The sequence below is a fragment of the Lissotriton helveticus genome, chromosome 3_2, assembly GCF_964261635.1.
Source record: "Lissotriton helveticus chromosome 3_2, aLisHel1.1, whole genome shotgun sequence".
Classification (NCBI taxonomy): Eukaryota; Metazoa; Chordata; class Amphibia; order Caudata; family Salamandridae; genus Lissotriton; species Lissotriton helveticus.
The window spans coordinates 232,143,907-232,165,633 of NC_136062.1; the positions used below are offsets into that span (position 1 = coordinate 232,143,907).

Sequence of the window (21,727 nt, forward strand, 5' to 3'; positions counted from 1 at the left end):
GTGTTTAAGGTGGACCGGCATCATACGTGGAGCATTGCACGAATGGGCATGAATGTCAGATGAGCCTCAGAAAAGTGCAGTACATGGATCAAGTATCTGCCACTGCTTCCTAGCTTCAGCCAACGACATATACCCAGGTCCGATTGTCACTTAGGATGTAATGCTTCTCCAGAAAAAAAGTCTGGCAGTGGTACCTCTGCCCAATCTGCTCAAATCAGGAGCCAGAGCTCAAGAGCTGGATCTTATAGATTGGTTCAAGGCCTCAATTTCAGCTTGCCAAGAGCCATAAAAGGGGGGATGTGCCAGGTCCTCTGTTCTCAGCCTTCAGCCACATCTTGTGCCCAGTGCCCTCAGCCACCAATGGGCAGCGCTCAGAGGCAGAAAACAGCAAATAACAAACAGAGCATTGTCCCTGGTCATGCCTGTGCACCAGCCCCCGCCATCAGTGCCTTCATGCCCCATGGTCACAGGGCACACATTGCGTCTTTTGGCTACACATAATCTGCCCATTACCCCCATCCACAGGGTGCTAGGCCACAGTAAATGGCCTACTTCCAAGCTCTCAGTCCAGTGCCTCTCTCCAAAACACCCCCTTGGCTTGGTTTTAGGGCTCAAGCTTTCGAATATTTCTTTGGGAATTCGAATGGAATGTGTAACTTTGGAACCCCTTACAATTGTACCCGAGCCACCAATATGTCATTTACAAACAACTTTGATGGCAATATTTTAGTTTTGAAAATGTTATATTGATTCATCATGTTGGCCAAAGTTATAAGCAATCCATTAAATACTTTTTAGGTCTACCGTTAGCTAAGACCTTTTGATTTTACTAAAAGTACATGTAAATATACTTACAGCACTTTAACCTGTCATCTTCACCTATTGGTAAGCTTTTGTGCCATTTACATTTTGCTTCTGGCTACAACATACAGCACTGGGCAACGTGTCAATGCTTGTTTCCCGAAAATATTTTTGGGGTCTCTAAATGCAAGCATTGCCGTAGAAGTCCCTCGAATGAATAGACTATTTTGTTTGTGGCTGTGATCCTTGTGAAAGGGTAGAATGTCATCACTCACAGAGAAGTTGAAGAATAGCTGAGCTCTGGTGCTGTGCTTTGGTGGGCAGGAGAAAACTGTGAATAACTGACCAACCAGTGGATGAACTGGGCCGGCTGAAAGCCTCTAGAAGTAAGAATATGATGTATCATTTGAGTGAAATCAAAAAGTATGGGTGATGGAATCTGGCTCCCAGCGTTATTCCTGATCCTTAAACAAGTGACATATGCGGATAAAATACTTCCTGTATTGTCCGTAAATAATGTTCATTTCTGTGTGATTGAAGCTTGCAATGCGGGTGTTTGTGTTTTGGTCATTCCTTACACCACCCAACCACCCCCCGCTAGTCTTTTTACTATCTTTTTGTCATCACTAACCTAAATTAGTGATTAGATCTACTTCCAATCAGCTCCACTTCCTGTTTTCCACAGGAACAGGGCCACATGCTCTTCTCCTTTTATAATCATTTTATGAACGTTGTGTTTACAGCTTTACAAATGTGATAAGAATGGGGAAGTGATTAATATGATACCACTCATTCAACGCGCCATATTATGAGGTACCCTACCTTCTAATTAAATGTAAGGTGGACTAGCAGGTCGATTTTAGTATCTTTTACACTCTCTATCACCTGGGTAGAGGTCGGTGGCAGGCCTGTTTCTTAGGTCTGGCTTTAGCGGAGACGTTTTAATTGGTTTGGTGTGTTTAAAAACGTTAAAATATATACATACAGTGACTTTCAGTCAGCAAATTTCAACCATGGGCTTTCTGTTGTGTCATTCATTTTCTGCTGATGTTCACCGCAGCATTCCGCATTGGGCAGTGGGTCTGCCCGCTTCAGCTGTTGGCTGTACACATTGTCAGTGACTGCATTATGCTTGTGCACAATGTGAAGCGAAGGTGGAGAGCTGCATTTCCAATGTAAAGTTTACTTGTTTATCCTGTTGTTGCCATCTTAAGCCTTACCGAGGCAATGGCACCATTGATCATTTTATTGCACAGGCAGATGACATAAGCGTTCCAACATCTAGAAGGTTGGCTTATTCAAGTTTCGTTGTTTCAGGCAAAGAATGTTTAGATTCTGGTATTCGGCAAACTGTGGAGTCATGGATTTTGATCAACTCGTTGCAATCTCATCTGAGCCTATTCCAGCGTTTGGATTTCATCGGAGTCGGCTTCTACGCTCTCCACAGGCCCAGCAGACCAAACGTCTGCAGTACATGAACACTGTTACTTAAACATTATTGGCCGCTGTCTAAGATTGACTAAATGTGAATTCCAATGCGTCAACAGCACCCAGATACAGCATGGAATACAACACTTGAATTCCACTGAACTAGGATATATGGGTGGGTATGAGTCGGTGGGTGGTTTAAATTCATCTGGCGAGTACTATTAAGTGGGTCCATCCAACCCCCCGCCCCCCATTTTAATCAGTTGGGGAAAGCCCTTTCCCCAACATTCTCAAAGCAGAGAAAGGCATAAAAATGCAAGGTGGATAGCTTCCCTTTGGAGGTTTGTGTTACCCCATATTTCTTTTGGCAAACATGATAGATTGTTAATCGAGTCCCCCATTCCTATGGGAGTACTACAACGATTCAGAATTATGTTTCAAAGTTGCAGGTCTTATTTGAAAGTCAATAAATCACACATATCACAACATCCTTTAGTCAGACTCCAGGACTATACAATGCTATGGCACATCATCAACTAGTAAAGATGGGGTAAGGGGAGAGGTGCTGGTGGCTCAAATACAAAAATGCCAGGGTTATCTCCCACTATCCTTGAGTTCCCTTCTTCTCAAGGTAGAATTGGGCTCAACAACCAAGCCAGAATGCTGCCCAGCACTCTATATAGGACGGCTGAGTGTGTCTAGGTGTACCTGAATTAAGAGAGCCAGTTTGAATGTTTTTCTTTTTAAATGATAAAGCTTAGTTGTAACCTTCCTGACACGGGTTCGCCTTTATTTATTTTTGCGGTCTTTGTGAAGTGTCAGCAGAGCCTATGGGACTGCAAAGTACTTTACAACAGTGGGTACAGGGCAGGACATGTATATTTACTTATTGAGTTGATAGTGACAAGCCTGTATATACATTAGTAAGACAAGACTGAAATGAGTGCATCCGTAGTTACAAAGACAACAGTGTAGTATAGCATATGCATTAATAGATACATGTCAAAAAATTCAAAACGTATTTAAGAAGTAATCACTGTGAAAGATTCATAAACCTGTTAGGGTGTAACAGACTGGGGCATATTTGATATTTGATCTTTTGGCTAAGAATTGAAGGAATGGCTTAAATTTTAATATAAGTGGAAAGAGAATTCCAAATTATTGGTCAGTGCCTTGCAATTCATGTTTAACTGGGTTTTATCTTGAAGTGGTCTGTCCCTAGGAGTAATGTGGGTTTACTTCTTTGAGCCCTGGATTTGCAGACTAATTCCAACTTATGTAGGACGTACAGTAGAGTGATGTAGTATATGGCCTTGTATGTGAGCATGATCTGTTATAGGTAGAGCGAATTGTGAGAGTAAGCAATTTGAGGAGTTCGAGAAAGTGTGACCCAGTCTAATTTGATGGCGTTGTTTATCAGCCGCAGGCAAAATAAAGGATAGCTTTAAAGGGATCTAGCCGAGACTGGTGTGTAGTGCGTTCCCACTTGTCGACTTGAACTCCAGTTTGCGGACAACAGGTTTGAGGTTGTCTCAAACAGTGAAGACTAATAGGAGCCAGAATTGGACTCTGTAGTGTTGATTACTGACAAATATTCTAACAATTCGCAGCGCTGAGACACCCCCGGGTATTTGTGCGCTTTATAATTCCCACTAACATTAACATTAACAATTCTGTCCAAGGCAACTGAAAATTAACATTGTATATACTGGACAGATTTGATTTAAAGTGCTGGCAAAGAATGGGGCAAATTATGTTCCAATTCATAAAGTCCACCAAAAAAATTCTATCTTTACCCACTGCAAAGATTTATTCTACAAATGTTTAGAAAAGGATGAAAATGAAGAGTACAATTAACTCACAGAGTTGGAGCAGATGAGGAATGAATTTCCTCTGCGGCACATTCAGCTTGGCTAGTGGACTGAACATGCTTGAAGACATTGTGAGCACAGGAAGTGAGAACTTTACCAAGTGGTGGACCGTGTCAGACTACATAGAGGCACTGTAGAAAGGGAATGGATGCCGGGAGCACAACTATAACCTCAAAACTTGTGATTCAGTGAAGGCCGCGACACACCATTTATAGTACATAACAAGTGTTGCCAACATCCCCAGTGAACCAAATGTAGAACTAAATGTTGACAATGCATTTGTCGACTCCTGGCAGATGAAGGACACTTTGGAATTCCCCTGCTGCCAGTGTCCTTGCCCAGTTCGTGGCCTTCCACTCCGGCCTTCACTGATCCCTCTCTGCCAAGAAACAACACCTCTTCAGAGGTCGAGGCCAAAATCAGCAAGGAGAAGTCCTTGTGGGAGCAGGGCGGATTCCCAGAATGCAGGTCCTCGGACGAGCAGGATGTTCATCCGCTTCAGCCATGATGTCACTGTCAGCATTGCCTTACTTTAATAAAACAGACATTGCTGAAACAGACTTGGAGTGTGGTGCTGGCCATTTCAGTCTGTTCTCTCCCATCCCTTTTGTCTTTAGCCTTATTCTGGACTGCACACCCATACTGTCCAACCTCATTATTCCTAAAGGGTCTGCTGAATGAATTTACTTCTGTATCCATTCAGTCCTGCTGGGAAGTTGTTCCATGCAGTCAGGGTCTCTTCTGAGAAGTAATATTGTTAATGCTGAACTTCCTTATTTCCGGTTGATCGCAAGTTCTAGAAGCACTCTTCCGTTTAAAAAAACATTTTCCTCTGAGTTTAAGCCTTCTAGGGCTTTGGATATTCCCATCATATCTCTCGATCCCTCACCCATCTTTATATTTACATACTAGCACACACAGGTTTAGATTCTGCAGCCCCTTGCGCTTCCATCCATTGCTGCAGCACCGCCTTGATAGCTCTTCACATTCACCAATGAGGTTCCCAGGCCTTGTGGTCCTCCTCTCGTGATCCAAACAGCCTTGCTTTGCTCAACAATTTCCCATTCGACCTCTAGCACTCCACATACCCCAGTCCTCCTTATGGGCATCCTGTGTTTTTGAAACACCCCCCCCCCCCATTTCCTATTCCTTAAGGCATCCAACTTCTTGGTGGCATCTCACTCCCTAATGGTTCTCCTCAGAAAGCAGCAGTCCTTCCTTTCCATTGTGACAGTGATGTGCCTATAGACTTTGAGAACCATGACAAGGTCCAGATGCTGACTTAGCTTTCCAGCTCACAGGTTTCCAAGCAGCAAACACTTGGAAGTTACAGGGGCTTCCACAACAACCCTGGCCCTAGAGGTGGTCTGCGACCAGGGATTACTGAGGGGCGAGCCTGGCAGAGGCGCATTGGCCTAGGGGTGGAATACTCGCCAGTGCTCCCTTATGTTGAACTATGGGAGGATGTGAAAACCGGCTGGAGGTGGGTCTTCATTGGTGTCCAGTCGAGAGCCTTTTCTGAAGTGAGAAACCTCCTTGATTCACCCTTCCTCTGGGCTCAAACTATCCCAAGATCAGACCGTGCAGGCAAGAGCAGTGGAGCCAGGTTGCCAAATTAATTCAACAGGGGGTCCTAGTTATTTTTCAATGGATTCAACAGAAGACCATGAGGGAAAATTAAATAAACCGCCTGTTGCCAGCCCAGAGATGAACAACCAAAAGGTGCGTGGTTTTAGGAGAAGGTGGTGCAGTGAGGAAGTGAAGAGACCAAGGTCTTGACTTCAGACAGAGTGATTCAGAAAAGGGGGTGGTGATGAACAGAGTGTCTGAATTAAGCAGACCACTCTTACCCAGTCCAAAGATCAGGGCTTGATCCATCACCGTTATTTAGCTCACTGCCCCATCCCAGCTCAGAACCTGGCTATATGCAAATTAGTCTGTCCCTGGCCCAGTGCATCATGGGAACAGGGCAGACCAAACTACCAAGCCAATTCTTCACCAGAAAGGAGACAAGCTTCCGGTGTGAGTCCCTTGCTCATTGCACCATCAGGATTCAAGCAAGCCGGGCCGACGACGCCTGAAATGGCAGAAACCGGTCCCCGGAAGCTTGTTTCCTTCCCAGTACAAGAATTGGCTTGGTAGTTTGGTTTGCCCTGTTCCCATCATGCACTGGGACAGGAACAGACTAATTTGCATATAGCCAAGTTCTGAGCTGGGATGGTGCAGTGAGCTAAAAAACGGTGATGGATCAAGCCCTGATCTTTGGACTGGGTAAGAGTGGTCTGCTTAATTCAGGCACTCTGTTCATCACCACCCCCTTTTCTGAATCATTTTGTCCACCCTAAGCGTGGAAGGGTATACTCAGATGTGAGTCCCTTGCTCATTGCACCATCAGGATTCAAGCAAGCCATGCCGACGACGCCTGAAATGGCAGAAACCGGTCCCCGGAAGCTTGTTTCCTTCCCAGTACAAGAATTGGCTTGGTAGTTTGGTTTGCCCTGTTCCCATCATGCACTGGGACAGGAACAGACTAATTTGCATATAGCCAAGTTCTGAGCTGGGATGGTGCAGTGAGCTAAAAAACGGTGATGGATCAAGCCCTGATCTTTGGACTGGGTAAGAGTGGTCTGCTTAATTCAGGCACTCTGTTCATCACCACCCCCTTTTCTGAATCATTCAGACAGAGTGGGTTCTTAATTTAAACTCTTCTTATGAAACACGCAGCTGTGGGCTCGGTGGAGGGCTTCTTCTCGCAACAGCTCCAGACCCATCCTCGTCACCTTTTATGATACTCCATGGTTCTGGGGAACCCCCAGTACGGTTCCTTCAGATGTTCACAATGGTGAGTCCAGAAGTGAACCTCAAGTGGGAGACATAAGTCTTCTGCCTCATAGTCAGGCTCCAAGGAATGGAGGGAGCACCACACCCTCTCCCACTTATTGTAGGAGTGATAGGATAGGGCAGCAGTGGCCCGTGCAGGTAAGAGCGGTGGGGCTGGGTGGGATTTTGTCAGACGACGATGAGGAGGAGACACCAAGTAGCAAGAAGATGCACAGGCTGTGCTTCTTGTACTGTGTGCTCGTATCTTGTACCTAAACCATTGATCTTTCTCTTTCTAAGAGGAGTAAACACTGTTTATGCATTGTGTTTGGCTAATACATTTGCTAAGGGTGTATATTGTGCTAGGTGATGTCTCTTACAGATCCCTGCTGGCGACTGGCACCTAGGGCTCCTACTTCTCTGCAGGCTTTCTTTTCCAATTAGTGAAGCACAAGGACCACAAGCGTGGCCTGGCCCCAGCCGGTCCATCACTCTTCCCACATCTATGGTGGAAAGCCCAAACAAAACTCCTCTGGAGGCACTGTTCTTCCTGATCCTTTTGTCACAACTTAGGACTTTTATTCCTCACGAAGCCCAAGCCATTTCCAACTGGTGGAGATTACTAATGTATGCCCGTGACCTGCTAAGAAACCTGCAAATCGCCAAAAAGCGAGGTCAGCAATGGATAGCAAGAAGCCTGAGCCACAGGGACCTACGCACGAAGGCAGACTCCAGATGTACCATCTTCTTACTGCAGGTTACAGGTCGGTAGGGCCAGTGCACTTCTGCTCCACATCCGGATGAGCCCTTAACCAAGCTTTACTGCTGTCAATATGCAGGCTGAATATGTGACGCCCATACTCTGTCAGCCATTTTGGATTGTGAAGTGTTCAAGTCCATAGAACAGCCTCCAGAGCACAGATCCCACTGGACATGGAAGGGACACAAATGGATGCCGCACCCGCCATTTACTTGAGGCACTCATCCTACGAACTGGAGGCTACCGTGTCCTTCTATGCCACACAAACCAATGTAAAGACCACAATGAGATGAGGAGAGCTGCAAGCCTGCGGGTTCCGCAGGATCACCGTATTCTCTCTTTTTGAAGATGCAGCCTCCATAAACGGATGCAGAAATCCAGGCAGCAAAATCAGCTACTGCAGACAATGTCGAGAAAAGGCCTGCAAAACTGGACACAATACTCCTGGGGTGACCTCCAAAAATGGACACTGTACTCCATATACGATCTCTGGATCTGGACACAAAGCTCCGTATGAGGCCTCCAGAACTGGCCATTACACTCCAGAGCTGTTTCTGGAACTGGACACTAGAGCTAAAAGGGTTGTATGACGTTACAACGCATACTTTTACAACGCATACCTTTACAACGCATTTTTCACAACGCAACATCCTTTACAACACATTCCATTACAACGCATGCCACTACAACAAATTGTCTAAAACTACCTTTACAACGCATTCCATTACAACGCATACTACCTTTACAACGCATACCATTACATTGCATGTATGGTAAGTATTGGATGGCAAAGGAGTAAAAATTACTATTCTAACTCCAGGGGGTGCAACAGTACGGTAAGTGTTGGATAATGTAGGGGTAAAATTTACTATTCTAACTCCAGGGGGTGCAAACAGTAGGGTAAGTGTTGGATAGTGTAGTGGTAAAAATTACTATTCTAACTCCAGGGGGTGCAACAGTAGGGTAAGTTTTGGATAGTGTAAGGGTACTATGCGTTGTAATGGTATGTGTTGTAATGGTATGCGTTGTAATGACTTAGTTGTAATGACGTGCTTTGTAATGGTATGCGTTGTAGTGTCATGCGATGTAATGGTATGCGTTGTAGTGTCATGCGATGTAATGGTTGCGTTGTAATGGCATGCGATGTAAGGGATGTTGCGATGTAATGACTGCATTGTAATGGTAGTGCGTTGTAAAAGTTGCGTTGTAAAGGTTGTTTCCCGCTAAAAGGCCTCCTGAACAGGACCCAATATGCCCCACAAATAAGATGACTGAGGAGGAAAACAGATTACATAGCAAAGAGGTATAAATACGTACAAAGTTAGAATGCATTCCTTTTGTGTTTCTAAAGGGGAAAGATAATTTGCCTGTAAAAAGGAAGTAAAATAATACACTAACATTGTACTGTTTTATAGCTAGTCATGCCAGTCCGCTCTCTATGCCATCTTCAACACATAGACCAATAAGAAGCCAAACTTGCTTGATAGAATCACAACTTATTCTATTCAGATGAAATGTTAACACTGTAACAGTTTTGTTAACCATAAAAAATATCGTAAATCGTACACATTAAAATGTCTGTGACTTCTTTTTTGTTTTATTTCAAAGTATTTTATACATTTTTATAAACAAGTACGTTAGCATTTCCGTTACGAGGTTCCAGCCAAACATGGTTGGTGTTGCAGTAATTACCGGTACTTTGGTATACATGTTTAGCTAAACCCCTCTACACTGACTTGCTGGGAAATTAGGCAAAAGATGATAGAAAGAGAGAGGATAGGAAAGAAAGGGTGGAGATAGGATACAAGAAGGGTTCTATAGCAGTGAGTCTAGTCTGGGTTTGTAGCCTTGGTTGAAAATTGACACCCCCCTGGGGTGCACGAGTGGCCTCACGGGGTTCGTAGGATTCTAGATACGTGTCGAGTGACTTCAACATCCCCCTAGTAGCTGGTCTCCAGGGTGAGTTTTGCAGGGCAATGGTAACTGCGCCTCTGAGGTACGTCACCCAGTTGACCCAGCCTTTGTATGAAGTCCTAGCTGTGTCCTTCCAGTTAGACAGGACCAGTTTCACTGCCGCGGTCAATTAGAGGTCTAGCAGATCCCTGTCATGCAGTGAAGCAAGCCCTGTGGTCATAAATGCGGTGGTGAGGGAAGATATTTTTTATGAAATCAAAGATTTTCTCCCAGAACGTTTTGAGTTTTGGGCAGTAGAAGATAAGATGTGCTAGATCGCCCTTCTCCTTGCCGCAGTTCCAGCATAGATCGTTTTCCCTGAGGCCTAGCGAGGCTAATCGAGCGGGCGTCCAGAAAGTCTTGTGGAGTAGCCATAATGTTGTTTTGATAGTACCGGGGAGATTTTATTTCGTGAGGGGGAGGTCCACAACAAAGCCAGCTCTTGCTCATTAAGTGAGATATTGCCTCGTTTTACCCAGTAGTTAGTTGACTTATCGTTAAGTTTGGTGGAGTTTGGGCGTAAAAGTTTGTAGAGGTGCAATACCTGATGACCTAGTCTGTTGATTTTCGCCATATACTGTATAATTGACGGGTTGGACGATGATACTTTGGCTTTGGTTAGGGCAATTTTATTTTTAGGAAGTTGTAGAACTCAATGTCAAGTAGATTATGTCTATCTTTCAGTGTGGCAAACGTGATGGGGTGGCCCTCTTCCTCTAGTTGGTCTGGGTAGGAGATGCCTTTCTCCATCCATGTGTCAAGGGTTAGGCATTTCCCTTTGTATTTGATCTTGCTGTTGGCCCAAAGAGACTCCCATTTTGAGTTATTTACGCTGTTCTCCAGTTCCTTGTCTATTTTAAGTAGGGCAATTTTTGTTTTTTTGAAGATTGGGCTGGAGGTGTGAGTGTGTTTGTTAGCTGTTAGCAGCACCAGCGGGTTGAGGTTGTTTAGTATGGCTCGCTCGACTAGTAGTCATACCGGTGTGTATCCTTGAGGGGGTGACATCCAGCAGGCCCCTTGTTTTGCTAGGAATGCGGTTTGGAAGGTTCTAAAGTCTGCTAGGTTTAATCCTCCCAGTTTTTTATCCAGCCTTAGTTTTTTTATACTTATTCGTGCCTTCTTTCCACGCCATAGGAATTTACTAATCAGGTTATCCACTTTGCGGTGGAAGTAATCTGTAAGTAGTAGTGGTAGCATGCTCAACAGGCAATTACATTTTTTTCTTACAAGGTGCAAAACCAGAAGATGCGTGGTCTTCAAAGCTGAGCCTTGCAATTTTGGCCCTAAACATACCGGTAAATTGTTCGGCTCAGAGAACTGAACGTTCGCCAGTGACAAAAATTGTCCTAGAAGTTGTGAGTTTGAATCCTAGCAAGAATGATTTAGCTCTCAGAAGTCAGCACATTGAGTACAATACATTGGCTAATGGTGGTGTTTGGTGCTATATATAAGAAGCAGGTACTCATTATTAAAAATTCCTCCACATCAGCCTAGCAAGGTCCACTCCCTTTCCCCAAATGCCTGAAGCACCTTCGGTTCAATTTATTCTCCATCTGTGTCTTTGCTCTCACACTATGGTTACTCCTCGTGATACATGGCCACTAAAGTTAGGTGCACCAGGCCACCTGTCCACGCATTCCCTACCTTCTGTAGCACAGTGGAGTCTGCTTTCTCTCCAGTTTTTGCTCTTCTCATACCTTATGCTATTACATTATTGCATTGCCAGTATCTATCTGTAACGATGCCCTTAGTACATGGACACACACAAAGAGAGAGAGAGAGAAAGAGAGAGAGAGAGAGAGAGAAAGAGAGAGAGAGAGAGAGAGAGATAGCTCAGTCAATAATGAGGGCAGATTAAAGACCGCGTGTAACCCATTCTCTGCCTTATGCAAGTCTGTGCAGTCTGCAAAGACCCCAGCTGGAGTTTGCTGTTATTTCACTTTCTAGCTGTAACCAGGGTTTTGAAAGGGCCAAATACCGATGCCTGCACTTCTTTCATCTAAAGGTGAGAGGACCAGCACTTCTCAGCAGGGACGCTGCACTTTTATATTTCCATTTCATGTACTGGCTGTGACAGACACAGATACTGACGGCGAATACGTCACAAATACAATATAGACTGCCCAAAAAACTTGACAGCTACGCTACAGCACTAAGACCAGTGGCCCCTTCGTTTTTTTATGCCTAGTGACAAGATAACCTTTTCAGTGAGAATTGTGCTGTTCCACAGATGTCACACCCACTCACTTATACTGCCCCCCCCCCCCCCCCACACACACACACTTCCTCGAAGTGACAGGTGAACACCGTTCTCGTGCCCCGAGTGACAGGACACCTTCTATTTACTTTTCAGCCAACAGCACTTTACTTCGGGAGTAAGGTAGGAACAAAAACGTTACACACTACAAGTCACAAGAATGCAAAGTACGGTTGGCTGCACACACGGTTCTCTGGGGTGAGGTTGGCTACACATAGGGTTTTCAGGTGTGAGGTTGGCTACACCCAGGGTACTCTGGCGGTGAGGTTGGATACACACAGGAGTCTCTGGGGGTGGGGTAGGTTACACATAGGGTTCTTCTCTGGGGGTGAGGTTGGCTGCACAAAGGTTTCTTTGGGGTGAGGTTGGTTACACACAGGGTTATCTGGGGTGAGGTTGGCTACACACAGCGTTCTCCTGGGTGAGGGGTTCTCTGGGGGTGAGGGTGGCTACACACAGGGTTCTTTGGGTGAGGTTGGCTACACACATGGTTCTCTGGGGTGAGTTTGGCTACACACATGGTTCTCTGGGGTTAGGTTGGCTACACACAGTGTTCTCTGAAGGTGAGATTGGCTACACACAGGGTTCTCTGGGGGTGAGGTTGGCTGCACATAGGGTTCTCTGGGGTGAGGTTGGCTACACACAGGGTTCTCCTGGGTGAAGGGTTCTCTGGGGGTGAGGGTGGCTACACACAGGGTTCTTTGGGGTGTGGTTCGCTACACACAGGGTTCTCTGTGGTGTGGTTGGCTACACACCGGGTGCTCTGGGGTGAGGGGTTCTCTGGGGGTGAGGTTGGCTACAGACAGTGTTCTCTGGGGTGAGGCTGGCTACACACAGGGTTCTCTGGGGGTGAGGGTGGCTACACACAGGGTACTCTGGGGGTGAGGTTGGCTACACACAGGGTACTCTGGCCGTGAGGTTGGATACACACAGGAGTCTCTGGGGGTGAGGTAGGTTACACATAGGGTTCTTCTCTGGGGGGTGACGTTGGCTGCACACAGGGTTCTCTGGAGTGAGGTTGGTTACACACAGGGTTCTCTGGAGTGAGGCTGGCTACACACAGGGTTCTCTGGGGGTGAGGGTGGCTAAACACAGGGTTCTCTGGGGTGAGGTTGGCTACACACAGGGTTCTCTGGAGTGAGGCTGGCTACACACAGGGTTCTCTGGGGGTGAGGGTGGCTAAACACAGGGTTCTCTGGGGTGAGGTTGGCTACACACAGGGTACTCTGGCCGTGAGGTTGGATACACACAGGAGTCTCTGGGGGTGAGGTAGGTTACACATAGGGTTCTTCTCTGGGGGGTGACGTTGGCTGCACACAGGGTTCTCTGGAGTGAGGCTGGCTACACACAGGGTTCTCTGGGGGTGAGGGTGGCTAAACACAGGGTTCTCTGGGGTGAGGTTGGCTACACACAGGGTTCTCTGGAGTGAGGCTGGCTACACACAGGGTTCTCTGGGGGTGAGGGTGGCTAAACACAGGGTTCTCTGGGGTGAGGTTGGCTACACACAGGGTTCTCTGGTGTGAGGTTGGCTACACACAGGGTTCTCTGGTGTGAGGTTGGCTACACACAGTTTCCTCTGGGGTGAGGTTGGTTACACACAGGGTCCTCTGGGGGAGAATGCTCAGTTCGCTGAGGCGTCGTGTGTCAAAGGGGGGCAGCCATTTATCAGCTGTGCTAGATGCGCGTGGCATAAGTTCTCGGGAATGTCTGCTTGTCTACTCTATCCGATGTACATGATTTTTTTTAGGCAGGTGACTACACAAAACGGACGCTGTTTACACTGTAGCTACAAGGCCCTGATCTTTAATCTACTTGTATTTATCAAGTAATAGTTCGACGGTGTTACATTAGATTGTATAGATTGCACGAGGTTTACGAAACTAAAGCACCATTACATCGTAGGTATTTGCATTTTACTACTCACCATCTTTATCTGTGTAACCACGGTTGCCCTGTGGCATCTATGCGTTGCTCGTTTAAGCCTGCTCCGTTTTTTTGCGTTCTAGGAGTTGTAGCTATGAAATTCTTGTTAGGAAACAGTGCATTAAACTGACATATATATATACTTTGCATGGTGTGGGCTGGGGAGTGGGGGTGCCTGTACTTTTCAAGTATTCCGAATAGTGAGTACCTGTACTACTGCAGTCCTAGTGCACGCACTGTACAAGTACCAGAATGCAAAGAGCATAACAACGCATCGTTCACCTACATGGAACAACCTGTGCTCCAATTTATGTAGACTCATTACTAAATATTAAGGCATAACGTTTGCAATCGTCGACTTTATTTTTCAGCTCGATGCAATCGAATATTTTACTGCAACGGATTCAGTTAAAGTGCACCGAGACTGGAACTCCCAGAATGCATCAGCAAGTTAAAGTCCAAACCTGTCCCCATGATATACACCTGGCGACGTGGAATCAAATGTCAACAACAGTAATTAAAATAAAGAAAATCGGACATGAGCCTGAACACGATGCAAAGGTGCTGTGTACATACAACAAATCACCACAGTAAAAAAGCTGATCAAATTCTCACTTCAAAATACATGCAGACCAGGAAGGCCCATTGTGAAGTCAGCTCTCGCGCTGGGAAAATGAAGGAGAGGAGATATAAATATAGTCAACTCACCAGGAACAGACAGAATCCGTTTCGGAAAACCAGGCCGATTTAGTTCATGAATCGCTTCTTAAGTTACTTCCAAACGTTTGACAGCAATCGCATGGCTCCCGGGTTTAACCTGTTAAGTGCCATCCCACCGGCAGCTTGGGTTACTGGTTTGTTGTTTCCATGGACTTGAAACCGACAACAACGCGAAGGAAAAAAAAAACCACTAAATCACCTCTCGAAAAAAATTCCCAAGAAAAGACAACAAAAAAGCACACGGGTGTTTCAACAACAGACAGAAACACAAAATGTTCGCAACATCCACCAAATCTGATAAAAAATATATTAAAACAACTGAATAAATATATTGAAGTTGGTTGATCGCAGGTTGGTGTCCTGAAAAACAAGTCGAACAAGACCCACAACAGAAACACTGCGTTCCCTGGGGGTGAGAGGGCTCCAGTAAAATATGCAATCCGGAGACCTTCTGTCCAAAGGGAGCAGGGGGAGGGGAGCGCTGGGAAAACCTCAGGAATTCAACTGCAAACAAAAAGTTCCCTTTGGGGAATAGAGATGGGATCTGCGAAAAGGGCAAGCGGAGATCCGCTGCGACCAGGGGGAGGGAGAGGACCCTGGGAGTCGCTCAGATTCCCTCAGGCTGGGCAGGTTTTGCCCCGTGTATGGGAACCTGAACTGCACTTCGCCTCCCCATGGACTCGTTGTGGTCTCTTCCTTCAGATATGTCTGATCCCAAAACTAGTGCAAAGGTCTCCAAGTGTCGCCCAAAGTCCTCGGTGGATAAAAGTAACAGAGAAGGCAGGACAGTCGCTACCAGTATAGCACAGTCCTTGCGGGCAAACTCGTCATTAAGCGACAGAGCCAGGCATGGCATTCCTGTGCCAGAGTGCGAGGTGAGCAGCGTGCACCCCCGTGTACCTCGGTGCCCCGTGCCTTCGGCTGGTGTCAGTCGCCGCCTGCATGGCGCGCGGCATGGCACGAAGACTGCACCATCTCTTCCTGCTGCCAGGCCTCCCCGGGTGCCCTGCTGCCGTCGCCTGCACAGCTGGCCTGCCCCCGTGGTGTCACACAATGCACCCGGAGCTTTCCATGACGCAAGGGCCAGCCTGAAAGTTTGAAAAGCCTTCAGGCACCACCAGGCAGAAGCAAGAGAAACAAAACACTCTTCCCTCCTCCCCGCCGCTCGCCACTCCAGGGACCGCTGCAAGGCGCGCTGCGCCACCCAGCGGCAGAAACAGAGAACACCGGCCACTCTTTCTTGGATATCTGGGTCACGGTCACATATTTATAGATGGTATTCATTGAACTAGTTCATTCAAACACGTTTTAACCACAGCCTGCCCTTTTGAAATCGTAACCCCGAGCACTGGCAGCCATCTCCATCGGTTTTATGCCACTTATCGCTCAAATGGCTTGTCATTGAAGTGCGAACTCCTTCAAGCATCCACATTGACATCAATTCTCTTTACTTGTCGACCCTCTCGGTGGGTTGATTCGAGGCTTTGGGTTTCAGGCGATGTCCTGGGCTGACGACAGTCTGACTTTCCATCATTATGGGTATGGTTCCTTCTCCTGCCAAGGAAGTGAAAGATCTGGGTTTTCGGATACAACCAAACCTCTCTCTCTCTCTCGAAGTATAGATCCAGAAAATCTGGACCCCTGTTTTTCTCTTTTGAAAAAGTTAAGATTCTCCAGTTTCCCCATCCCAACAATTGAACCAGAAGGATCAGGTCCAGTACTTTAAATGGACTGGTACTGTCCGCTTCTGAGTACAGGCACTTTTTTAATTTTGAGAGGGAGAGTACCTGCACTTCTCAGAAACAAGCAGGTACTGTGTTACAGGGTACCTGCACTTCTATTTTTCCATTTCAAGCACTGATCCGATTCACCAAATTCTCTCATCTGTATTATTGCAACATCTTTTATCTGGGTCTACCCTACTACAACAACAAACTCCAGAGACTTTAAAATATGGATGCACAGCTGAAAGTAGGCCTAAGGAGGTTTGACCAGGTCTCTGAGATACGACAAGCTCTTCCCTGGTTTCCCATCAAGAAAAGGATTGATTTTAGGGCTCTATGCTTCATTCATCAAGGCCCAGTGGCGTCACTAGGGGGGAGCGGGGGGTGCGGACCGCACCGGGTGACACCATCCCTTGGGGTTACACCAATCTGCACTGCAGCCTCGCCTCTGCTCTCACCTTTACTGTCGCTCCATGTGCAAGCTTGTTCCTCATGCTGTTCACACTCGCCAGCGTCTCGCAGGAGTGAGAAAGACAGAGATAGCTAGAGTGAGAAAGACAGAGAGAGAGGGAGCAAGACAGAGAGAGGGAGACAGAGGTAGCTAGAGGAAGTAAGACAGAGAGAGAGAGGGAGCTAGACAGAGAGAGGGAGCTAGAGGGAGTAAGATAGAGAGAGAGGGAGCTAGAGGGAGCAAGACAGAGAGAGAGGGAGCTAGACAGAGAGAGGGAGCTAGAGGGAGTAAGACAGAGAGAGAGGGAGCTAGAGGGAGTAAGACAGACAGCGAGAGAGGTAGCTAGAGGAAGTAAGACAAAGAGAGAGGGAGCTAGACAGAGAGAAGGGGCTAGAGGGAGTAAGATAGAGAGAGAGGGAGCTAGAGGAAGTAAGACAAAGAGAGAGGGAGCTAGACAGAGAGAGGGGGCTAGAGGGAGTAAGATAGCGAGAGAGGGAGCGAGAGGGAGCGAGAGAGGGAGCTAGAGGGAGCAAGACAGATAGAGACGGAGCTAGAGGGAATAAGAGAGAGGGAGCTAGAGGGAGCAAGACAGAGAGAGAGGGAGCAAGACAGAGAGAGGGAGACAGAGGTAGCTAGAGGAAGTAAGACAGAGAGAGAGGGAGCTAGACAGAGAGAGGGGGCTAGAGGGAGTAAGATAGAGAGAGAGGGAGCTAGAGGAAGTAAGACAAAGAGAGAGGGAGCTAGACAGAGAGAGGGGGCTAGAGGGAGTAAGATAGCGAGAGAGGGAGCGAGAGAGGGAGCTAGAGGGAGCAAGACAGATAGAGACAGAGCTAGAGGGAATAAGAGAGAGGGAGCTAGAGGGAGCAAGACAGAGAGAGAGGGAGCTAGAGTGAGTAAGACAGAGAGAGAGTGAGCTAGAGGGAGTAAGACAGAGAGAGAGGGAGACAGGGAGCTAGAGGGAGTAAGACAGAGAGAGAGAGAGGGAGCTAGACAGAGAGAGAGGGAGCTAGAGGGAGTAAGACAGAGAGAGAGGGGGCTAGAGGGAGCTAGACAGAGAGAGGGAGCTAGAGGGAGTATGACAGAGAGAGAGGGAGCTAGACAGAGAGAGGGAGCTAGAGGGAGCAAGATAGAGAGAGAGGGAGCTAGAGGGAATAAGAGAGAGGGAGCTAGAGGGAGCAAGACAGAAAGAGAGGGAGTAAGACCGAGAGAGAGGGAGCTAGAGGGAGTAAGACAGAGAGAGTGGGAGACAGAGGGAGCTAGAGGGAGTAAGACAGAGAGAGAGAGGGAGCTAGACAGAGAGAGAGGGAGCTAGAGGGAGTAAGACAGAGAGAGAGGAAGCTAGAGGGAGCTAGACAGAGAGAGGGAGCTAGAGGGAGCTAGACAGAGAGAGGGAGCTAGAGGGAGTAATACAGAGAGAGAGTGAGACAGAGAGAGCTAGAGGGAGCAAGACAGAGAGAGAGGGAGCTAGACAGAGAGAGGGAGCTAGAGGGAGTAAGATAGAGAGAGAGGGAGCTAGAGGGAGGAAGACAGAGAGAGAGGGAGCTAGAGGGAGTAAGAGAGAGAGGGAGCTAGAGGGAGGAAGGCAGAGAGAGGGAGCTAGAGGGAGTACGACAGAGAGAGAGTGAGCTAGAGGGAGTAACACAGAGAGAGAGGGAGCTAGAGGGAGTAAGACAGAGAGAGAGGGAGACAGAGGGAGCTAGAGGGAGCAAGAGAGAGGGAGCTAGACAGAGAGAGGGAGCTAGAGAGAGTAAGAGAGAGAGAGAGGGGGGGAGCTAGAGATAGTAAGGCAGAGAGAGAGGGAGACAGAGGGAGCTAGAGGGAGTAAGACAGCGAGAGAGGGAGCTAGACAGAGAGAGGGAGCTAGAGGGAGTAAGATAGAGAGCGGGAGCTAGAGGGAGTAAGAGAGAGAGAGGGAGCTAAAGGGAGTAAGACAGAGAGAGAGGGAGCTAGAGGGAGTAAGACAGAGAGAGAGGGAGCTAGAGGGAGTAAGACAGAGAGAGAGGGAGGCAGAGGGAGCGAGAGGGAGTAAAACAGAGAGAGGGAGCTAGACAGAGAGAGAGGGAGCTAGAGGGAGTAAGACAGAGAGAGAGGGAGCTAGACAGAGGGAGCTAGAGGGAGTAAGACACAGAGAGAGGGAGCTAGACAGAGAGAGGGAGCTAGAGGGAGTAAGACAGAGAGAGAGGGAGCTAGACAGAGAGAGGTAGCTAGAGGTAGTAAGATAGAGAGAGAGAGGGTGCTCGAGGGAGCAAGACAGAGAGAGAGGGAGCTAGAGGGAATACGAGAGAGGGAGCTAGAGGGAGCAAGACAGAAAGAGAGGGAGCTAGAGGGAGTAAGACAGAGAGAGATGGAGCTAGAGGGAGTAAGACAGAAAGAGGGGGAGACAGAGGGAGCTAGAGGGAGTAAGACAGAGAGGGAGAGGGAGCTAGACAGCGAGAGAGGGAGCTAGACAGAGAGAGGGAGCTAGAGGGAGTAAGATAGAGAGAGGGAGCTAGAGGGGTGCGGGGGGTGCGGACCGCACCGGGTGACACCATCCCTTGGGGTGACACCAACCTGCACTGCAGCCTCGCCTCTGCTCTCACCTTTACTGTTGCTCCATGTGCAAGCTTGTTCCTCATGCTGTTCACACTCGCCAGCGTCTCGCAGGAGTGAGAAAGACAGAGATAGCTAGAGTGAGAAAGACAGAGAGAGAGGGAGCAAGACAGAGAGAGGGAGACAGAGGTAGCTAGAGGAAGTAAGACAGAGTGAGAGGGAGCTAGACAGAGAGAGGGAGCTAGAGGGAGTAAGATAGAGAGAGAGGGAGCTAGAGGGAGCAAGACAGAGAGAGAGGGAGCTAGACAGAGAGAGGGAGCTAGAGGGAGTAAGACAGAGAGAGAGGGAGCTAGAGGGAGTAAGACAGACAGCGAGAGAGGTAGCTAGAGGAAGTAAGACAAAGAGAGAGGGAGCTAGACAGAGAGAGGGGGCTAGAGGGAGTAAGATATAGAGAGAGGGAGCTAGAGGGAGTAAGACAGAGAGAGAGGGAGACAGAGGGAGCTAGAGGGAGTAAGACAGAGAGAGAGAGGGAGATAGACAGAGAGAGGGAGATAGAGGAAGTAAGACAGAGAGAGAGGAAGCTAGAGGGAGCTAGACAGAGAGAGGGAGCTAGAGGGAGTAAGACAGAGAGAGAGGGAGCTAGAGGGAGCTAGACAGAGAGAGGGAGCTAGAGGGAGTAAGACAGAGAGAGAGGGAGACAGAGGGAGCAAGACAGAGAGAGAGGGAGCTAGACAGAGAGAGGGAGCTAGAGGTAGTAAGATAGATAGAGAGAGGGTGCTCGAGGGAGCAAGACAGAGAGAGAGGGAGCTAGAGGGAATACGAAAGAGGGAGCTAGAGGGAGCAAGACAGAAAGAGAGGGAGCTAGAGGGAGTAAGACAGAGAGAGATGGAGCTAGAGGGAGTAAGACAGAGAGAGAGGGAGACAGAGGGAGCTAAAGGGAGTAAGACAGAGAGAGAGAGGGAGCTAGACAGAGAGAGAGGGAGATAGAGGAAGTAAGACAGAGAGAGAGAGGAAGCTAGAGGGAGCTAGACAGAGAGAGGGAGCTAGAGGGAGTAAGATAGAGAGAGAGGGAGCTAGAGGGAGCTAGACAGAGAGGGAGCTAGAGGGAGTAAGACAGAGAGAGAGGGAGACAGAGGGAGCTAGAGGGAGCAAGACAGAGAGAGAGGGAGCTAGACAGAGAGAGGGAGCTAGAGGGAGTAAGACAGAGAGGGGGCTAGAGGGAGTAAGACAGAGAGAGAGGGAACCAGAGGGAGCTAGAGGGAGTAACACAGAGAGAGGGAGCTAGAGGGAGCTAGACAGAGAGAGGGAGCTAGAGGGAGTAAGACAGTACCTAGCGCCGTACAGTTCCGACAGAGGTGGTCCATGCGGTAAGTCGTGAGGGGGTGACACCATGTTTTACCCGCACCGGGTGACACCAACCCCAGTGACGCCACTGTCAAGGCCTTCTCAACCCCGGTAGTAAGAAGATGTTCTTAATCACTCAATACTCACGTACCAGATCCCTAAGTGCAGGGGCATTGCTCCTCCATCAGATTCCCACTCATCATCATGCTCATGTGATTGGGCGATCATTCAAATTTCTTGCATCCCCCTCAGCACCTTGAGACACTTACGGGTGAGTAGTCGCGCTTTACAAGTCACTTACTTGATTGATTGCCCCAACTCTTTGGAATAACCTGCCATTGACTCTTCATCAGACTACCTCACACTCTTGGTTCTAAAAAAGCTTCTGAAAACTTTTCTATTCACTTACATCTTGTTTCTTTGTGTAACTTTCTATGCTCTTTGCTCTTTTTTCGTTGTTTTCGTGCTAGCGCCAAGATGCCTTCTATAAGTACCCGGGTCATCATGTGCCTTGTGCTCTCTGTCCCACTTGTTCTTGCCCCAAAACTATTTTCACCAGCCCCCATTTCCATTCCCCCATAAACTGCTCCATGTAACAGACACCAGGTTCCTCTTTCACTGTGCACCACAATCATGCTTAAAAAACAATTGCTCATTCTGTGTGCTCCTACTTCTAAGGCTCCAGATGGCCATTTTTCACCCCCCCTGCCTGGGCGTCTTTCCATTAATTCTCCCAGGTGCCCCTCTCTCTGTGCCTCAGATATTCTTTCTCTACCTACTCATCTACTTTAAATGCCTCCTAGAATACTGCCCACCACCTTCACTCTCCAGCGTCCCCTTGTGTGCCAGTCTTCTGTTCCTCCCGCGCTCCTCATGTCCGCACCACCTATTGCCACCATTAAATACAACAAATCACGCAACCCCTCCGTGCCCTAGATGTTTCTTTCCATTCACCCCAACAAATGCCAGCTCTTTATGCTCCTCCCATCCAACTGTGCTTGTGCCCCTCCCTGTGTACCAGATACCCCATTCTCTGTTTTATCATTCACAGTTGGCATCTCAGTGGCACAGACAACGACAGCCTAAGCCTGAGATCCGTCTCCATGTCCCCAGCACCAGTTGCCATTCTAAACTGACTGAGCACCC

The 21,727-nt window shown here is 47.8% G+C and overlaps 1 protein-coding gene across 1 annotated transcript in view; it reads right to left on the reverse strand.

The window, feature by feature from the left end:
- The window catches only part of SNX33 (sorting nexin 33), a 173,089-nt gene extending 157,377 nt beyond the window's left edge, over positions 1-15,712 (reverse strand). The window contains exon 1 of the mRNA XM_078685084.1: positions 14,522-15,712. The gene's annotated coding sequence lies outside the window, so the exon portion shown is untranslated. The remainder of the gene's footprint in view (positions 1-14,521) is intronic.
- Between the last annotated feature and the right edge of the window lie 6,015 nt (positions 15,713-21,727).